General features: G+C 38.6%; 2 protein-coding genes across 20 annotated transcripts in view; one reads left to right on the forward strand and one right to left on the reverse strand.

Annotated features, from left to right (window-relative positions):
- LOC128259019 (klarsicht protein) overlaps nt 1–17,857 on the forward strand; it is a 123,409-nt gene that overhangs the window by 16,400 nt on the left and 89,152 nt on the right. For 9 of the 11 annotated variants that reach the window (XM_052991091.1, XM_052991089.1, XM_052991097.1 and 6 more), the window contains one exon: nt 14,668–14,780. The exons of the other annotated variants lie outside the window; for them this stretch is intronic. The gene's annotated coding sequence lies outside the window, so the exon portion shown is untranslated. The remainder of the gene's footprint in view (nt 1–14,667; nt 14,781–17,857) is intronic. 11 annotated transcript variants of the gene reach the window in all.
- Nucleotides 1–17,857, reverse strand: part of LOC128259048 (uncharacterized) — a 367,779-nt gene that overhangs the window by 3,880 nt on the left and 346,042 nt on the right. The window lies entirely within an intron of this gene.

Below are 17,857 nucleotides of genomic sequence, written 5' to 3' on the forward strand. Positions count from 1 at the left end.
TTTGCTTTGGTCCAGGGGCGGCGGTGTGTGGGGGTTTATTGAGAGAGGGCAGGATAGACAGGCACTCACTCAATCATGCATTCATTCACTCAGTCGCTCATTCAATCATTTGCCGGCCCCCTCGCTTCTCCTCTCGCTTCTTGCCATTCAAATCTTGTAACTGTTTTGTCTGCCAATTTGACATTTCTGCCAGCGCTCTCCTGCGTTTTCCAAAGCGCCCGAAACCCAAAACCCCTTTTTTTTGTAGGTGTGTTGGTTTTGCATGTTTTCCTGTGCGTGGTTTGCGCCCCCCTTTTCATCGAAATACGCTGTCATGTCTTTGGCTTAAATGCAATAAATTTGCTAATACAATTTAATATGATTTTTCGAGTGGAGTTTTTGGGAAGCGGGCTCGAGGGCACTCCCTGAATTTAATTGGAACCCTGGGAACCTATTTGCGGACCGCGCATGATGTCAGAACTTTGAGTTTGTCGTGTTCGAAACAAAAAAGCAAGCGAATTGAAAATTGAACAAATAAAAATAAACATTTGTGATATGTTGACAGCTCACAATTCCGCTTAATAGTAGCGAAAGATGGAAAAAATAAGAGGGAATAAACAAGATTATCAAAACCCGCATATATGCCATGCTGAAGTTGGAAGTACTGTTCTGAAAACATTATGCATGTTGTCTCGGATAAGAAACGGGTGCGTTTATTTATAGCAATTGCTTAAATGATTAATGTGGACTTTATCAAAGAACTTCAAATAAACTCGTTTCGACTGGATTTTAGCCAATGATGACTAATTGGGTGCAGATATTGTGCTTGAGTAAATAGATAGCTTTATATAAAGAGAGCTAAGAAAAATACATAACACACAGCGGATAATCCTTATTTTCAATCTTGTCATGAATTTTTTTTGTTAAGTTAAGCAAAAAATTCGTTAAATAATTTTTGTACCTAAATAATAACGTTAAGTTAAGCAACAAATTCATTGAGTAATTTTCGTACCTAATTATTTGGGGGAGTTTCCAACCTCATTTAAAAGCAAGCAAATGATGTCTCATATTAACAAACAATACACAACAAATTAATGCATTTTTGTGCAATGTTCCCTCGTTCCCATAACTGCTACCCAGCCACACCCTTACCAACCGCTCCCCGCCCACTTTTCCAACTGCCCCTTTTCCTGGGCGCATAATGCGTGCTGTTGGCAACATATCCAAACAACATAAGGAAGAAACTGCAAACCAATTCAGAGACCACTCCCTCGTTTTTCCACCGCCTCTTTTGCTGCTTAGCCAACTGACATAATTCCCAAGGAAAATGTTAAATGCATTAAAAACAACAGTTATGTCTCAATTAGGCGCAAACCAGTTTACAATAATAGCGAAAACAATATCAACAACCAAAGAAAGCTCAAATTAAACTTTAAGAAGCAGCAAAACCAATTCATTATAAAAACAAAACACGAGCCGGCAGCAAAAAACAATTTTTGCAAACAATGTGCATTGGAAAAAAAATGGAAATGGAAAGAGCGAATAGAAAAACTTCCACGCAGTGCCGCTTTTCCTGCTTCCCATGGCCCCAAAAACAAAAAGTTGGCCAGCGGAAAAAACTGTTTTCATATAAATTAATTTCCTTTTGGCGGCTATGGGCTATGGGAAAAATGCAAGGATGCAAATAAAATGGTGAAGAGGTGGGGAAATGGCTGAGCCTTTAACCTTATGCTGCAGGGTCTTGCACTGTCCGATTTTTTGTTTGTTTTTTTTTGGAAAACTCGTTGATGGGGGCAAACCCACGCAGCGTTTGCTATTTTAATGGAGACATCGGGCAGTGGCTTCCCTCTCTGTTTATTTTTTGTATATATATTTTTTTTGTGGCGCCTCAATTGTTTTTAATGGTCACTTGTGGCGCTCCTCCTCTTATAGAGTTTCCCCCTTCAACCCCTGTATTTCCCCACTTTGTCAATGGCCACTGCACTTTCCGTTTGTTAACTGTCACAACTCTGTTAAATTTTTATTTATGTTTGGGCACTCCATGAGGGGTCTGTTTGTCTTTTTCCGTCTCTTCCCATTGAGCAATGGCACGCACGCCCACGCTTTTCCGCCATATGCCACCCACATTTCCCCCCAGCACGCAATTAAATGTTGCACTTTAAAATCGCCTCTTGGTTGGACTGTCAGTGAAGCGTTGAATGGCATTCATAGCTCTATGTATATTACTTTGAACATCAAGTTTGATATCTCACTCATGTATCTGTATACCCTCCATAAAATCCCTAGTTTTACAAAACTCAAATTGCAGTTGAAGACTGCTCCCAACCCGATCAATATTCGATATCCAATATGGCCCCACTCAGGGTCGTTCCGCTTTGGCTGTCCAATGCTCTTGGCACGCAATTAGCATTAAAAATTGAAATATTTTCCTATGCTATGAGGTCTTGCCCAACTCGGTTGGTTGTCATTTGAATATTTCATTACCAAAGTCAAGCTGGTGCCATGATTTTAATGGGTTTGGCTTTGAGCCAAGCAAAACGTAAAGACAACCATTTCTTGTGGGTGCTTTTTAGCGAGAAGTCAATGAGTTAATACACCTTGTTAAGATATTTTCTTACAGAAGTTGGGATAGAGACAGAGATAAATCTTCAAGGAAAATATGATAGGTTATGTTAAAAATTAACTTGAATGTCAGCTAAATGCGCACCTATTATTCCATAAACAAATTACAAAAATTAAAAGAAATCATAAGTTTACTTGAGGAGGGAGCATACTTCAAGCAGAACTTAAGCTTGTGAAAGTCTTTTTAACAGGTTAAAACTGCACTTTTATTTTTAATATTGCCGGAAAGTTTCGTTGAATTTTCAGAAAACTTTCGCGTTTCAAGTACTGGGGTATAATTCAATTTTATGGCACTCTGTGCACACCCAGAACGAAATCAGCTTTTCTTCTGCCGCCTCCTTCCTCCGGCGATGGCAACTTGCAACCTGTTCCCAAGTAAACCAAATCCATTCATCAACCTGACGGCGTTTCCTCCTCCCGCCCGAAACGCATTTATCTCATACCTGTCTGCCCACAAAAGTTCAGTCAGTCCAACACTCCCAAACACTCAACCACTTCACTTGACTCAACTTCGCGGCACGCACTTCCCCATCGCAGATAAAAGCCAAAAAAAAAAAAAAAAGAGCCACTGAGATAACCAAACCGACTTTCAAATTGACCCAGTTAACACTGTACAGGCTTGCTTAATCCGCTGCGAAATGGAACGCAAAGGGTTCGCCCTTATAAAAGTTGTTTTGAATAATCTCTGCCGAGAAGGGAAAGAAAGATTGGGGCTTACAATCAATTAGAGAAACACGCGAGGCAAATGAGTTTTGATAAGTTTATCTTAAGCGCAGATCTCGGAGATCGAGCGAAAAAGATTCGTTGCATCATTAGCACTTCCAGTTAATGCGGTGTTTTTTAGAGGGTAGGGGTTTTTTTTCCCAAATAAATTATGCGAGCTAACTGGTTTATAATGGAAACTGTATAGAGAAGGTATAATTAATTTAAAGAGGAGAGAGAATTCATTAAATCAGGAAATTTAATCTAATATTAAAATATGAGCAAATAAAACTATTTTAAAGATTAAGTTCTACAAAAAGGGAAATATAACTATCTATTTTCCCCAATATATTCATAAATTTATTAATAGTTCTAAAATAATTCAAATATGAGAAACACAGTAGAACAAAAACAAAATTCAAGAATTACAATAAAAATGGACCAGTGACTTTCTTTTAACTTTTTTTTTAGAAAAATCATAATTGAACAGCTTAATAGTATGCCACTAATGTAAACTCATTTCGTCAACACCAAATGGAGTCATTAAAGTTTTCATATCCATACCGCACCTTAAATTCATTTTCAAAATTAAGTAATTAAAGTTCTGGCATGGTCGCGCCTCCAACTCCGTTTATCGATCAAAAATCGTGTTCTAATTGAATGTTGAGGGTGTTGGCATTCCACCACTCCCACTTTTCATTTGTGGCACCGTTAGGAAAACATAGATGATAAGTGCATTCGCACTGCACTCGAGAGTACTCATAATAACGGCGAGGAAAAACAGAAAAGGAAAAACGTATCCATGACTGCATTTACCCGCCCAAAACAGCTGACTAATGGTGCAGGGAAAAACGGAGGAGAATGAGGTGGAAAAACACGCGCCCTTCCATATTAAAGCGTGTAATTAGTTTTGAATAGATAGCCCCAGACAAAAAGAGAGGTGGATCACAAAGTGACTGGCTGGAGTGATCCCCCCATCGGGAAAAGTTGGAAATGGGGGGAGGGTCAAGTTCATGTGGGTCCTAGACTGGTTTCCTACTCTTCGTTCCACAATCCGTTTACCATGGCAATAAATGGCGAGAATGCTCCCATGTGTTTCCATCAGACAAAGTGGGGAAAGGAAAAAGCATCCATTTATTATTCAAGTTGCGCCAAACAAGTGCATGCAAAGCCAAAATCAATAAAAATTAGTCGACACTCTCTGACAATGCATTTTATTTTCCAAGGAGACGAGGGGGAAACTTTTGCCAGCTGTCAGTTCGTGACATTGATATGAAAAGGAGAAGGGGCGGCAGGACCAATGACTTTGACTTTGCTTTAATGCATTTTCCAGGGAGGAACACACATGTGAGCCGGCCGGCGTCATATGAAACCATTCAAGTTTTCCCACATTCAGGAAAACTTACAATCACTGGGTTGATGGAGGGGTATCCTGTTTGCACATTCAAACAAAATTGATTAAACTTTGGGCACACTAGCTTGCTCACAGATAAATATTTCATTTCATAGTTATAGGCTTAACAGCCCTCCTGTTTATACAGCTATTATAATAAAGTGTTGTTCAAGTATTTTTAAAATTTAACACAATACATTTATAAAAACAACACAGTTGCATTTTTGAGACTATCTCTTTATTTTCGTTGCTAAACACCGAAAGCCAATTTGCCTATTTAAATTAGCTCCTATTCAATGTTTCATTCATTGAGTGATTGCCGATCGATTGCGATTATCTATTGCCATGTTAATGATTTGTCAGTAGTTTCTGAGGGTCTGCCATCGAAACAATCAGTTAAATTAATTAAAATTGCCTTACAGAAGCAGCGGCAATAACAACTGGCAACTAGCAACTAGCAGCAGTGGCCGCATCGCGTCATGTCGCTTAAAAACGTCATTAACATTAACATTAACCTAACCTCCTCAAACAACGGCGGACTTTTCACCTTGGAGTTTGAGCCCCAGACGACGGAGACTGCAATTTTCCAAACGAGACAGAAATCAACTCATTAAAGCCGCCCGTCCGCAGAGAGAGTCCAATGAAATGGAAATGAAAATGAAAATGCCAGGCTGGCGGCAAAGGAGCAAGTGGGAGTCAAGTTGGAATCGGAATTGGAGGAGTTGATGGGGGAAAAGTCGGGGGCCAAAAAATCAATGCGGGTGTCTGCTCCGTCTCCGCTGAGCCAACATTCACTTGTCGCCGGCGTGGAAACAGAAGCAACATGCAATGTTGCAACTTGTTGTTGCAACTGCGGCACTGCAACAGGGGGCGGATGCAGTGGGCGGCCTGGCGATGGCTACTGTCACTGGTCAGCAGTCAGCGGTCGTCTCCTTGTCTGTTTGCCTTGTTCAAAACAAATGTGAAATTTGCCTTTTTTCTCGGTGAGCGAAATGAAATTTATATCATGTAATTTCGCCGTCAAATGTACACCCACTCATGAGATTTGTGGCGCCAATTTTATGCATAGTGCGACCAAGTACACTAAACGTTTTAACACTTTAATGTCTGTTACTCTACCAAACTTAAGAACAAGTTATTTACACGTTCGTTAATTAAAAAGTTTTTAAAGATACGTAGTAATTTAAAAAAAAAGAGTAAAAAAATGTGACGAAACATATTGGAGTCTGTTACTATATCAAACTAATCAATCAGTTATAAAAAAAAAAGTGTTACCCAATAAAAATGTGTGGCTTGACTATGGCAAGGTAATTTTCAATAAAATGGCTGGATCTTGAAGTGAAAGCTGAGAATTAAATTATGGTGCACTAAAGTTCTTTGCCAGTTTCGATTTCAAATCTTTAACTTATTATGGTATGACCAGAAAAGTTGAGAAAAAAGTAAATCATATAATAAATAACGAAACAGATTAAGGCTAATGGAAAAGTAAAGAAAGCAGAGAGAAAACCTCGGACTTCAAGTTCTCCTTATGCATACGCACAATTTGACTTACTTTTTCAACCAATTTGTTGTCGCTTTTTTCTCCCAGCTTCATCATCTTGGTGATTCTCTAATTTTCTCCTGCCGCCGTCAACTCATCTCCTCTTCTGCGGCCACAAATTTCACCCATCAGCCCAAAATGTCTTGACAAATTAATAAAACAACTTGTCAAGTGGCTTTCCGCACAGGAACGGAACCTGCAGCTATACTCACTCAGTTTTTGGTGGTGCAGATTGGCGGTGGTTTTTCAGTTGGCCCGTTGGTTGGTGGTGATCTTTTGCAAATTGCATTCTTAATGGAGACTGTCGAGCCGCGGGGCCGAAAAAGCCAGATGCAAATGACTTGGGCAGTGCCAATTGCAGCGGCGGATTCGAGGAAAGGCATTTGGAGAGTTGTTTGTTCAGCGCCATGTTGTAAAATTTCACGCGGAATGTTAATGATTTTTTGGGGAGGAAAAACTTAGCACTGAATGTTGCCACATTAAAGTGGGAAGTTGTTATATACTTTTATTGCTTAACATGCCCTAAGTTAATTTATTGTGTTTAAATTAAAGATCCACCAAGTACTTAAATTAAATGTCCCTCTGGATTTGTTTTAAATGTTTTCTTTAACAAACAACCAATTTATTACCCGAGGTAAATTTGCTCTGAATTTCACCTGCATGTGCTGCCAATTTTCTATTGAAAATTTCCAGACGCTTTCCTTCGCTTCATCCACTTTAGTTTCACTTCGTACAAGTGTCATTAAATGCAATTTGGAATACTTTCAATCGAAGCCGCCCTCGCATGCCAAAACGGTTTCTTGTTTAATTTCGCTGCGGTTGTCTGATTTATGACTATTTAATTACCACTCAAACAAAAGAAGCAAAAACTAAAAATGCAAAATTAACAATGCAAATTGCATGAGGAGTGAAAAAAAAAAATGAAGACAAAACTGAGTGAGGCGCCACCTGCCGGCAGGTCGTTGAACGTTCACCCATTGGAAAATCGCCAATAAAAGGGGTATAATATTTTCCGCAATTATAAAAGGTCTGCGGCGTTGCTCCCTGCTGTTCGTGCATTTGAAATGTGTTAAATTTTCGCTCACAGTATTTATGGGCGGGGCACGCCCCCTGCGACTGCGGGCCAGACACACAAGTGCTGCTAATTAAAATTCAACGTCTGCCCACCACCACCACCTTTAACCGGCTAATTTTCGGGGGTAACAAACAGCAGTCGCAACGAAAAATAACAACAGTTACAAGCTACACAACAAACGTCGCTGCCGCCGGCTTCTTTTTTGTGTTTTCGTTTTTTAAACTTGGCCCAAACACGCGATGGCCGCGAATTTTAGCAGCCCAGATCAAATACAATTTTTGGAGGTATAATAATGTGAATTTTAAATACTCTTTTTGACGGCAGGAAAGGTTTGAAATTAAAACTTTAAGTATTTTCCTATTCAAAATAATATTTTAGTTAAATTAATTCATTGTACATAATATGTTAGGTCCTATCCTTTACAAACCTCTAAACGAAAGATAAATTCCCGCTTTATGATAGTAAAAAAAGTTAATATAGTGTGCGTGTCAGAGATCCATAAAAAGGAGAGTTCACAAACGGAACTTTGACTCTTAAAGAGTGGGGTTTATGCTCAACATTGACATTCAGGAAGGACACACGAGTGGGTGTCTGGGGAGTATATATTTGTCCAGCTGTTGTTCAAAAATAAGTTTTCTGTGGGGGTGGGTATGAAGTATATACACCTGACCCAAATATCGTTCATTTAAAACGATTTCACCTAACTAATCACATGAACTCCATCTCAAGTTCAGGCTGCAACTCAAAAGGTAACCTTAACCCCCATGATTAACCGTTGAGAGTTACACTTTCGGCCAATGGTTTCACCCAATGTGAAAGTGCCGCGTGCGATATGAACAAAAAAGCACACACAATGCGAACTGTTGGTTCGAGTATCTAGTATCTGCTAGATGCATTTATGAAATGCACTTTTTTCGGGTGTTTTTTTTGTCTTTATTGTATATTGTGTATATTTCGGCGAACACGTCCACAAAGAGAGGTTCGAATTGCGTTTGCTTTTCCCAGCCTTGAGATCAGACAATGAGATCTACTGAGGAGAGTCGGGGAGATTTGGTAAGACACCTGAGGCAGCGACGTCGGCGGCCGTTGCATGTCATTTTCTGACGCTATCTCAATAATTCATACGCAATTGTATTGAACAATAAATTAATCACACGAACAAGCCGAAACAAACCACGGCAAACTGGGACTGAAGTTGGGGCAAACAAAAACCAGCCACACACATGACTCTTTTGGATCCCGGACTCCATGATAAACGTCATAAACCATGAGCTAAGTGAGTTCACCTGGAGATGAAAGCGTGACACGTCAGGATATTTCGGATTGTAGTGAAGTATCGTTCATAAAATCAGAGGTGATCAAAACAACACTTTTAAAAAACACACTAAGAAAAGACAAACAATATCTCATTTGAATTAGCGATGCAAAAAAATATCTCCAATTTCTTTAACAGTTTGTAACATTCAAGTTTTATTTGCTTACACAAAAAAAAGAAATTATATATCCTATAAAAATATATTCAATAGAACGAAGCATTCAAGTTCAACAAGATCTCTCACGTTACCATCTGCAAAAACGGTTGCACAGATGCACATTTGGAAAAATGCATAAATATTTATACCAAACACGATCCGCCAGAAATGTCGGTGGAAATTAAAAGAGCAATTTTCCAATTGAACAAAGACGAAGAGAAAAATGGTAGACGACGAGGAGGAGTTTGCGAGGTGGCCACCAAAGGAAGCAAAGATCAAACAAAGATCGAACGTGTTTTGGGTGCAAAAGTCAATTAATCATTAGAGAAAAACAAACCGAAACAACAAAGGCCGATTGCATGTTGCATGTCTCTTTCGGTTTTGATGAGGCACAGGAAGTCCAATGTTGGTTAAGCCTGCCAAAGTAAAAGTCCCGAGCTGTGTGACAATAGCAAAGTTGCATTTTGCACAATTAACGAACATTTTCGAGATGCCGGGGACACGCTTTGGCTAAGACTTTGCCAGCAACAGCTGTGACTCCTGTGATCCTCGTCAAAAATTCCAACAAGTATCCCAATTTCAATTTGAGCTTTGGAGCCCATGTCGTTCGGAGTAAACTAGTTTCTGTTTATTTTTTGTTTGCACTGCGCCTTGATGCCTTTTTAATTGTTGCGGGTATAGTTACTCTGTTTCTTTTTCCCGCCTTTATGAGCCACAAAATCTAGGGTGCCACCACCCAATAAGACATACGTATATGTGAGTCGGTTCAGTTCAGGCTCAGTTAGTCTGTCAAACAAGCAGCCATTCATATCGGCTTTTTTTTCATATGCGAGGACTTTTACATAATCGAAACCAGGCGGCGACCTAAAAACAAAGGAAAAACTTGATATTGAGCAATTTAGGTTGGCCAATTAAAAGCAAACGGGGAGCAAGAGATCGGTAAAAAAATGAAGTATGGTTCATAAAGCGGGGCTAGAATTCAATTAAATCTTAAAACAGCATTTGCATACTGGTATATAAATTAATGTGTCAAAAGAGGTATAATTTAAAAATGTAATCGAAGATTGCTAAAAGCCTTTAAGGTTAATGGTTAAGTAAGGTAATGGTGTTATATTTACATCCATTTAGTAAAAGATGTGTCTACGAAAAAGTCATTGAATATTTTAGAAGTTTCCCAACCAAAGCAGATCAATCCTTAACCCAAGACCGACATTTCTGCAATCTAACGATCACTTATAATCCGCTGATTTCGACATTATCTTCAACTCCAGCAAACCTGTCAATTAATTGTCACTGATCTATCGCAGACATTTTAGCCCAGTTGATCTTATCGCTTGAAAAAAGATCACTTCAACTTGTCGTTGGTTGATCACCCAATGATGCCATCGAGTGATCGTATCTGCAAGTTAAAGATCACTTTGGTTTCATTAGCCGTAACCAAAAAGAGAAGCAGTCACAACAAAATCAAAAAAGACCACCTGATGATCACCAATGCGCTGTGAACCTTTCACACTTCCAATCGAAATAGAAATGGAAAACGAAAGTGAACCGATCACAGACCAAAACCATAACCAAACCAAAATAAATACAAATCGAGACTCTAATTGTTGGATTGTCTTCCTCGGTTTATGGCTTGTCGCAGCTTGACGCGGGTTTAATAGAGTTGCGAATAAAATAGAGCTGTAAACATATCAATTACCAACCCGACCTGCCGGTGCCCGAAGCATTCGTTTTGGCCCAATTATCGTCACAGACAGACACCAACTGTATATGTCTCTTACGCACGGCAGATTAATACCCACTCTTCCCCGATTGTCCACGATTTTGCACTCTTAACTGCAAGTATTTCGCCTGCTTACTCTCGTTTCCTCTGTTCATTTTCTGCGACTGCAATGGCAAAAGTAAGTTTGGAAGATTTATCGCCTGGCGTTTCGCGCCTGCGCCATCTCTTTTCTTCTTATTAGCCCCGCATCTTACCCCCCGATTCTCACTTTTTCTTTCTTTCGCTCCCAACTTGTTGCTTGGCATTTTATCAAAATCGAATCTATGGCATTTCAGTCGAGTCATTGGTGCCTCGCATACTGAGCGCCGAGTGCCGAATGCCAGCCCACACATCCCCAACAAGTTGACGACAATTTTCTTATGCACTCATTGGAGGGTATTGCGAACTTTGGCATCGGCTTATCAACCAAGTTTATATTCTCATTCGATGAGCCCTTATTTATTCTTGCATGTATTTAAAAGTAATCTTTTGTTATTCTTTCTTTTTGCTGGAAATTTATTTAAGAGTCTAAAGAATTCGCGTTAAAAACGTAATCAAGAACAGGTAATATCAGGTCATTTATGTACTTTAAAATAGTAATTTGTTGTTAAATTTGTTTGTCATTTTTTTCTTATCCTATTTTAAGAAGTTGCTTGGGTAGCTAAAGATTTCGCGTTGGAAAAATCAGAACTGATAGTTTTTTCCTTCAAATAAAGCTGCTTTAAAATGTATATATGTTCGACATGAGTAATGTTTTCAAGCTCCTTTATCAGTTTCTGCTTTTGTTTTTGTCTTTATATCTTAAAAAATTTAATTTTATTTCTCTATCATTGATGTATGTGTATTGATGTGGGAATAAGTTATGAAATGTAGAGCATAGAAAAATGTGCATTCATCTTTATTCGAGTGTGTTTGGTGGCTTTCGTCGTGTGTTTCCACTTTCCAGTTGCAGAAGCAGAGTTTGTCATTGTTTTGCAGCCATTGAGAAGAGGCCGTCGCAGTTGGAAGTCGCGTCATAGTTAAAGAAAAGCATTTTATCTATGAGTTGTCAATGCGCGGCTACCAGGCATTGTTTTTACTGCCTTTCGGTGCATTTCTACTGCCTTGACGGCTCCGAAAGTGAATCTCAAATATTTCTTGATGGCAATCGGCTGGAAAAGCGCAAAGGATGGTGTCTCGTTTGGTGGATGCGAATGTGGATGTGGATGGTTTGGTGGCACCCATATTCGATGTACGTCAACAGAATTTGCGAACAAGGTCATGGGAGTTGGCATAGGGGGTAATAGTAAAGAGGGAGGGGCTTTGGTCTGTCCATAACACATATCGCCAGCATCTTGCGGCTCATTTGGAGGAGATTTTCCGTAGCCGACGACGGTTTTGTTTTGCCAACGCATTTCACTTTCTATTGCATTTCGAATGCATTTCTCTCTGCCGCCTGCCACTCTTCCTCTTTCACTTTCGTTTGAGTTTCGTTAATGAACTCAAGTGGGTTTCAGTTTAAATCTCTTTTTTTTCAAGTTTGTTCTTTTTCTCACGAAGTATTCGAATTAATGTCTCTGTTTTTCTTTGTTCGGTCGAGAGTTCTGTGAAAGCTCTTGATCTCAGGTTTTTATTTTCATTTTCTTTCTTTTGTTTTTGTTAAGGCAGCCGAAAATGTTGCATTGCGTCTCACCTGACAGAATTTCTGTTTGTTCCGCATCTGCTTTTTGCACTTTTGGCTTGAATTTCATTTTGGCGGCAAAAAAAAAGCGATGCAAACAAAAGAGTTATGGAGACCGTTGGATAAGTGGAGAATGTTTTAGGTATTGGGTGCTTTAAATAAAAGGGTTCTAGAATTACTTGAAAGAATTTATATAAAACTAAATGGATGGACTATAAGGGAGTACAGTTGAAGCTTTAATGAATTGAATAACTCAAATTTTAATAATTTTTTTAATAGGGTTTTTGGTATACATGGTAACCTCTGCTGGTAAAACTTATATTTGACGAATTAATTTATATTTAATTTTTAGGAAATTTTGTTTCTTTTACATTGTTTATTTTACCATCTACATAAAAAGGAGTGTGGCTGAAGCTTAAGTTATAGACATGCAATAAATTTAATAAATACAATTTTAATATTGTTTCTATTAGGGTTTTTGGAAAATATTGCTACTTAAAACCCATATTTGATACATTAATTTAGTTTGTTTTTATTATAGCTCTTTTATTTTTTACCATGTACTTTTAAACAGTTCTTTGTTAGATTTCATCACCTCTGGCATGTGTCAAAATCTTTTAGAGTCCAACAAGAAAATTTCCCACTCAACCAAAAAAAAAGTATATTGAATATCCACCTTAGCTGTGAGTATTTTCATCCAAAACCCCTTTTACCTTCTTAACTCTATGAGCGACTGGGAAAGGGATCCAATTATCGCCTGGAGACGTTGTCGTCGTCGTTGTTGTTGCTGTTGTCGACCGCTGACGATCGGCGTTTGTGCCCATTTCCGACTTTAACAACTTGACCACAGATACCCTGCTGCCCCCCTTTACTTGCCCCCTTTTTTTGGTTTTTGTTTTTGGTTGTTTGTTAAAGTAAATCGCCGTTCATTTGTTTTTGATTTTTTGTTTTTTTGTATTTTTCCTCTTTTTTTGTTCGTGCAAATTTCGCTGAGCTTGCAGTTATTTTACTGCTGCTGTTGTTGCTTTTTTACAAATTGCCTGTAAATGATATTTTCACAACTCGCATCGATTGACTGGCCCCCCGCACCTCCCAACCACCCACCACCCCCCGGGGAGGTCTAGAAAAGTGAGAGAGTTCGCCGAGGTTAATGCGACCAATAAATTGTTGTTGCCGATTTTTGTTGTTGATGTTCGATGCTTTATGAGCCATATTTTGCCTCTCTTTTCCACTCTAGAGATTTGATAGTTTTTTGTTTTTTTATTTTTGGGTCGGGAATGCTGTTTTAACGTTGAGCCTAACGGCAAATGACGGGAAATATTGAAATTTTGCAGCGTAAAATTGTTTTCAATTTAATCGACATTGTTCAATTTTTTATGCCCAGCTCGTCGTCGGCGATTTTTTGGTTTCCCTCTCGTTTTCCGTTTGTGCAATTTGAGTGCAAATATAATTAATGATAATGAATTGTTATGCGAGACGCCCTCGGTCAAAACTGCACCAAAAAAATGTCGTGCAATAGTCGAAGTTTGTGGGAGTTTTGTTGGCGAGTATTTGACTGTTTTCTCGGGGGTTTTTGGCGGTGCAGCTGATTTATCACTGGAGACAGCTCCGGGGTTGCGGCGGTGTCTGGCGAAAGGTTGCCATAAAAAAGGCCAAGGAAGTAAACAGGAATCCTCGGAACTCGAAGTGAAATATACCCTAGAATATCACTGAATATCAAGATAATTTATTAAACAATACACACTGCTTAGGTAAAATACAGAAAGAGAATGACATAAGAACAGAATACTTTAAATATACCACCTTACCTGACATTAACAGAAGTATTTGTAACAAAAAGAATTGAAAACTCAAAAGTATACCAATTGGTTCATCTATCGTCTTACTTGACATTTACATAAAGAACTTATACCAAATAGAATGTAAATCTCAAAATATAATTAAAAAAACATAAAGTCTAATGACATAAAAATATCTGATATACAAAATAAAAGATAAATCTCAATATAAAACAATAACGTTTTAAACAAGTTAATAATATTCTTCAGATTTATGTCAGTTTTTGTTCATTGATTTTCTAATAAATAGGCATAAAAACTTTATGGAGTAGGAGATTAATTTGAGACTTTCCATCAAATTTATGATACCCCCTGCCAGGGTATTTAAAATGTTGCTAAGCAAATGTTGCCGGGTAAAAGTTGATGGCTTATGCCTCAGTTTCTGCGGTTGGCTTGGCTTTCCATTATGCAATTTCGAGCGTATATCTGTGTCTGTGCCAAGTGCTAATATCAAAACATTGGTGAACAATTTCCCCAATTTTCCATTTGGCCATGCGTTGTTGTTGTTGTCATTAGTCAAACTCCGTTTCCGCTCCGTTCAAAACATTTTCACATCATTTTGCTTATTTGTTTTAACACGCATTTATTTATCTTTGCCTTTGCCACTCTTTTATCTCGTTTTAGCCGAAAGTGAATTGAATGGCATCGAATGGATTGGATGTGAACGCCGCAAGCTCACTGAACGTTCAATGAATTTCGACTTTCGCACAATTTGCGCGCTTTTCACACTCGATTATGTGAGTAATTGTCGGTTAATTAACTTTGCCATGGCTTTTGGTGCTCAAATCAGATGGGTTTATTTGCAGCTTCCATCCATATCTCTCAATCTGTGGCTGTCATGTGAGATTTTGAGTAGCGTAATGTGTAAATTAAGAGAGTTCATTGAGTGAAATTGCATGCATTGAAGTCTGGACTCGAGCTTTTAATTGAAGAAAAACGTGTTAAATAGTAGAAATCATAACCATTTAGAAGTAGGTCAATTTCAAGGTCATGATCAAATTGCTAATGCGCGACAATGTTAGAAAAACGCTGTTCTGCTAGAAAAATATTTCAAAAATTTGAAGGAAATATAATTCGAACCAAGTTACGCCAAGATCCTCTGGAGTACTTTGACTTACTTCGTTTTTTTATTTCACCAAAGTGTAAATAAACTATACTCATACCTAACTAATTAGCTTTTTTGAACCGTTTTGAAGTGCATACCCAAATTTATGTCTTCGGCTTTGCTGCACCACTTAACCCACTAATTTGATAGCATATCTGTGGGTGTGCCTGGTGTTATTTACAGCATCGCCACCTGTCACCTGTCGAAAGAGTTAACGCCTGTTCATTTGGTGGGTCAGTAGTCATAACAAACGACTTCCCTACTAAGAGGCGTGGCAAAATCGGGACTAGTTTTTTCTAAAATCTTTTTTTTTGTTTAAGCTTTGATAGCTTTTCTATGTGTCATGTGTAATGCGGTGGGGACCCCAAAAAACGATCGCAGAACACGAGGAAAACGTGTTCAAACCGCAAAAACAGACAAAACACGAAACATTTATCATATGACCAGGAATGTAGACAAGTGGAAGGGGGCGAAAAAAGGGGGAAAAGTGGGCCGGGTGTGGAAAGGAGTGGAAAACGGCTGGGGGAGTGTGTGGATTGGAGCCAAAAATGTTTATAAGTTGTAGACAAATTATGTTAGCGACAAATTTAAAAGCGAAAAATAAATACAGTTTAACTTTGCCAAGAGGTATTTTGTGTAAATCAAATACGTTTTTGTAGTAAAAAGCTATAAAGTTAATTAAGCTTAATAGTGGGGATTTGCTAAAAATGTTTTTGGAATATTACAAATTTATTGAAAACAGCTGGTTTTTGAAGTTTGATAAACACTCGAAAATATATATATATATACCCAATTTTTTTTGGCCTAAATTAAAGTAGTTTGACTGTAATAAAATTGGTGGCAGATCAGGAGAGCGGGTGTTGGGGTTGCTCTGTGTATGGGAGGTGGCGATACAATGTTTGCATGTTACCCAAAATTTGTCCCCACTTTTCGAGCCATGATAGCTTTCGTTTTTTTTTTTGTCGGTCTCCTTTATTTTTTTCCTGTCCATTGGTGAACCACTTCTCTAATTGCTTTTGCACCGAAAATCAAAAGATATGTAACCAGCACAAAGAGTTTCCTTTTGTCTCAGCCTGGGTCTGTTGGTCCTCTGTCCACTGGCTTCATTCCGTGGCCATGTTCCAAGTCGCCATCTATCGCACAGTACTTGCAGTTGCTTTTTATTTGTATTTATTGTATTTATTTTTATCCCCCTCCTTTGCTTTGTATGGCATGTGTGGAGGAGGCACTTTTGACTTTTGGCGGGTTCATGGCAAAGGCGAAGGAATTTGCAAAGCTTTCATTTTCAGTGTGACACTCAGACAAATGTTTCCCAAGTGATTGCATGGATACCCCGGAACACAGAAGGAGATTCGATTATGATAAGATCAGAAAGCTATATTTAAGAAAGCTTAACGCAGAACTTAATACCTCAAATTGTATAAATCAAGAAATAAATAATTGATAGTCTGGCCACAAAGCAATAATGGGTCATTACTTATATTAAATTTTCTTAACAATGATATTAAGCTGTATTGAAAGGTTAATAAAATTTTCTGACTTAGGAGCTTAGATTAATAAGAATAACTAAGAACAACAAAATCTAGCTTAGGAAAGTAATAAAGAAGTTTAAAAGACTAGTTAAGAAACTGTGAGTTATAAATAATCAAGATTGAGAAACTAGTAAAGATGTTGAGAAACTATGAATTCTGAATGTGGAAATGACTAAATAAAGAAGGTAGAAGAAGGTATGAAAAAATACAAAGACTGTGAAGATCAAAGATTTTTAATGGGAACCTCATAAAACCACATTCAAAAGAGTGATTTCAGCAAAGCTGCTTGCTAAACGTTTGTAAAACTGTATGGATAATGTAGTTTTAAAGCCATAAAACAGTTAAGGCCCCAAAGGAAAACCCTTCTTAATCTAGATCATGTATCGCTTTAAAATCTCAGTTATCTGCCTCTCTCCATCGGCATTTTTCATGTTCGGGCCGATAAAAGTTTGTCAAAGCAAGACACGACCACAACAAATTAAACAATTCATTGTCTTGGGTGCCCACAAAAAACCCAAGCCCCCTTAATTTAAACTAGGTTGCACTGGACCACATATTGTGATTGTTTTCTGTGTTTTTGCGGTTGCAATTGTGGTTGCCCCGGGTACCTTAACCCCCTTTTGCCACCGAAAAGGTTTCGCTTTTGTTGATGTTGCTGCTGATGTTGGTTTACAAGTCAATATGGTTATTGTTATTGTCGCCAGATTGCCAGCGATTTGGCCACTTGGCCAACATTCACGTGTGCCAAAAGTGACGCCGTCTCACCTCTCCTTTCGACGCCGTACTTCCCCCTTTTTTTTCGCTTCGTGCAGTTAACAATTCATTAGGTGTTGCTGCTGCAACAGCAGCTGTTGCTGTTGCTGCTGCAGTTGTGTTGCTGTTGTTGTCGCTGCAGCACTGTCTTTGGCAATTGTCAATTTATGGCATGTTGTCTGCCTTTGGGGTCTCCTCCAATCATGGCTTTTAGCCTGGTCAACTCGGCTTGAATGGCCAAATGTGTGGCAAACGTTGGCACTGCCAACGCGATTCTTGGAAGAATTTGCCGAGAAGTTGGTTGGCTGCTGGTTCATATAAAATATAGCCGCGACGGCTGCTGTGCAATATAAACAATATTTTAATTACGCTTTGGTCTGTGGAATGTCGATTGTCTCGGTTTGGGTCTATCTGATTGTCCGTT

The sequence above is a fragment of the Drosophila gunungcola genome (genome assembly GCF_025200985.1).
Source record: "Drosophila gunungcola strain Sukarami chromosome 3L unlocalized genomic scaffold, Dgunungcola_SK_2 000005F, whole genome shotgun sequence".
In the NCBI taxonomy this organism is placed as follows: domain Eukaryota; kingdom Metazoa; phylum Arthropoda; class Insecta; order Diptera; family Drosophilidae; genus Drosophila; species Drosophila gunungcola.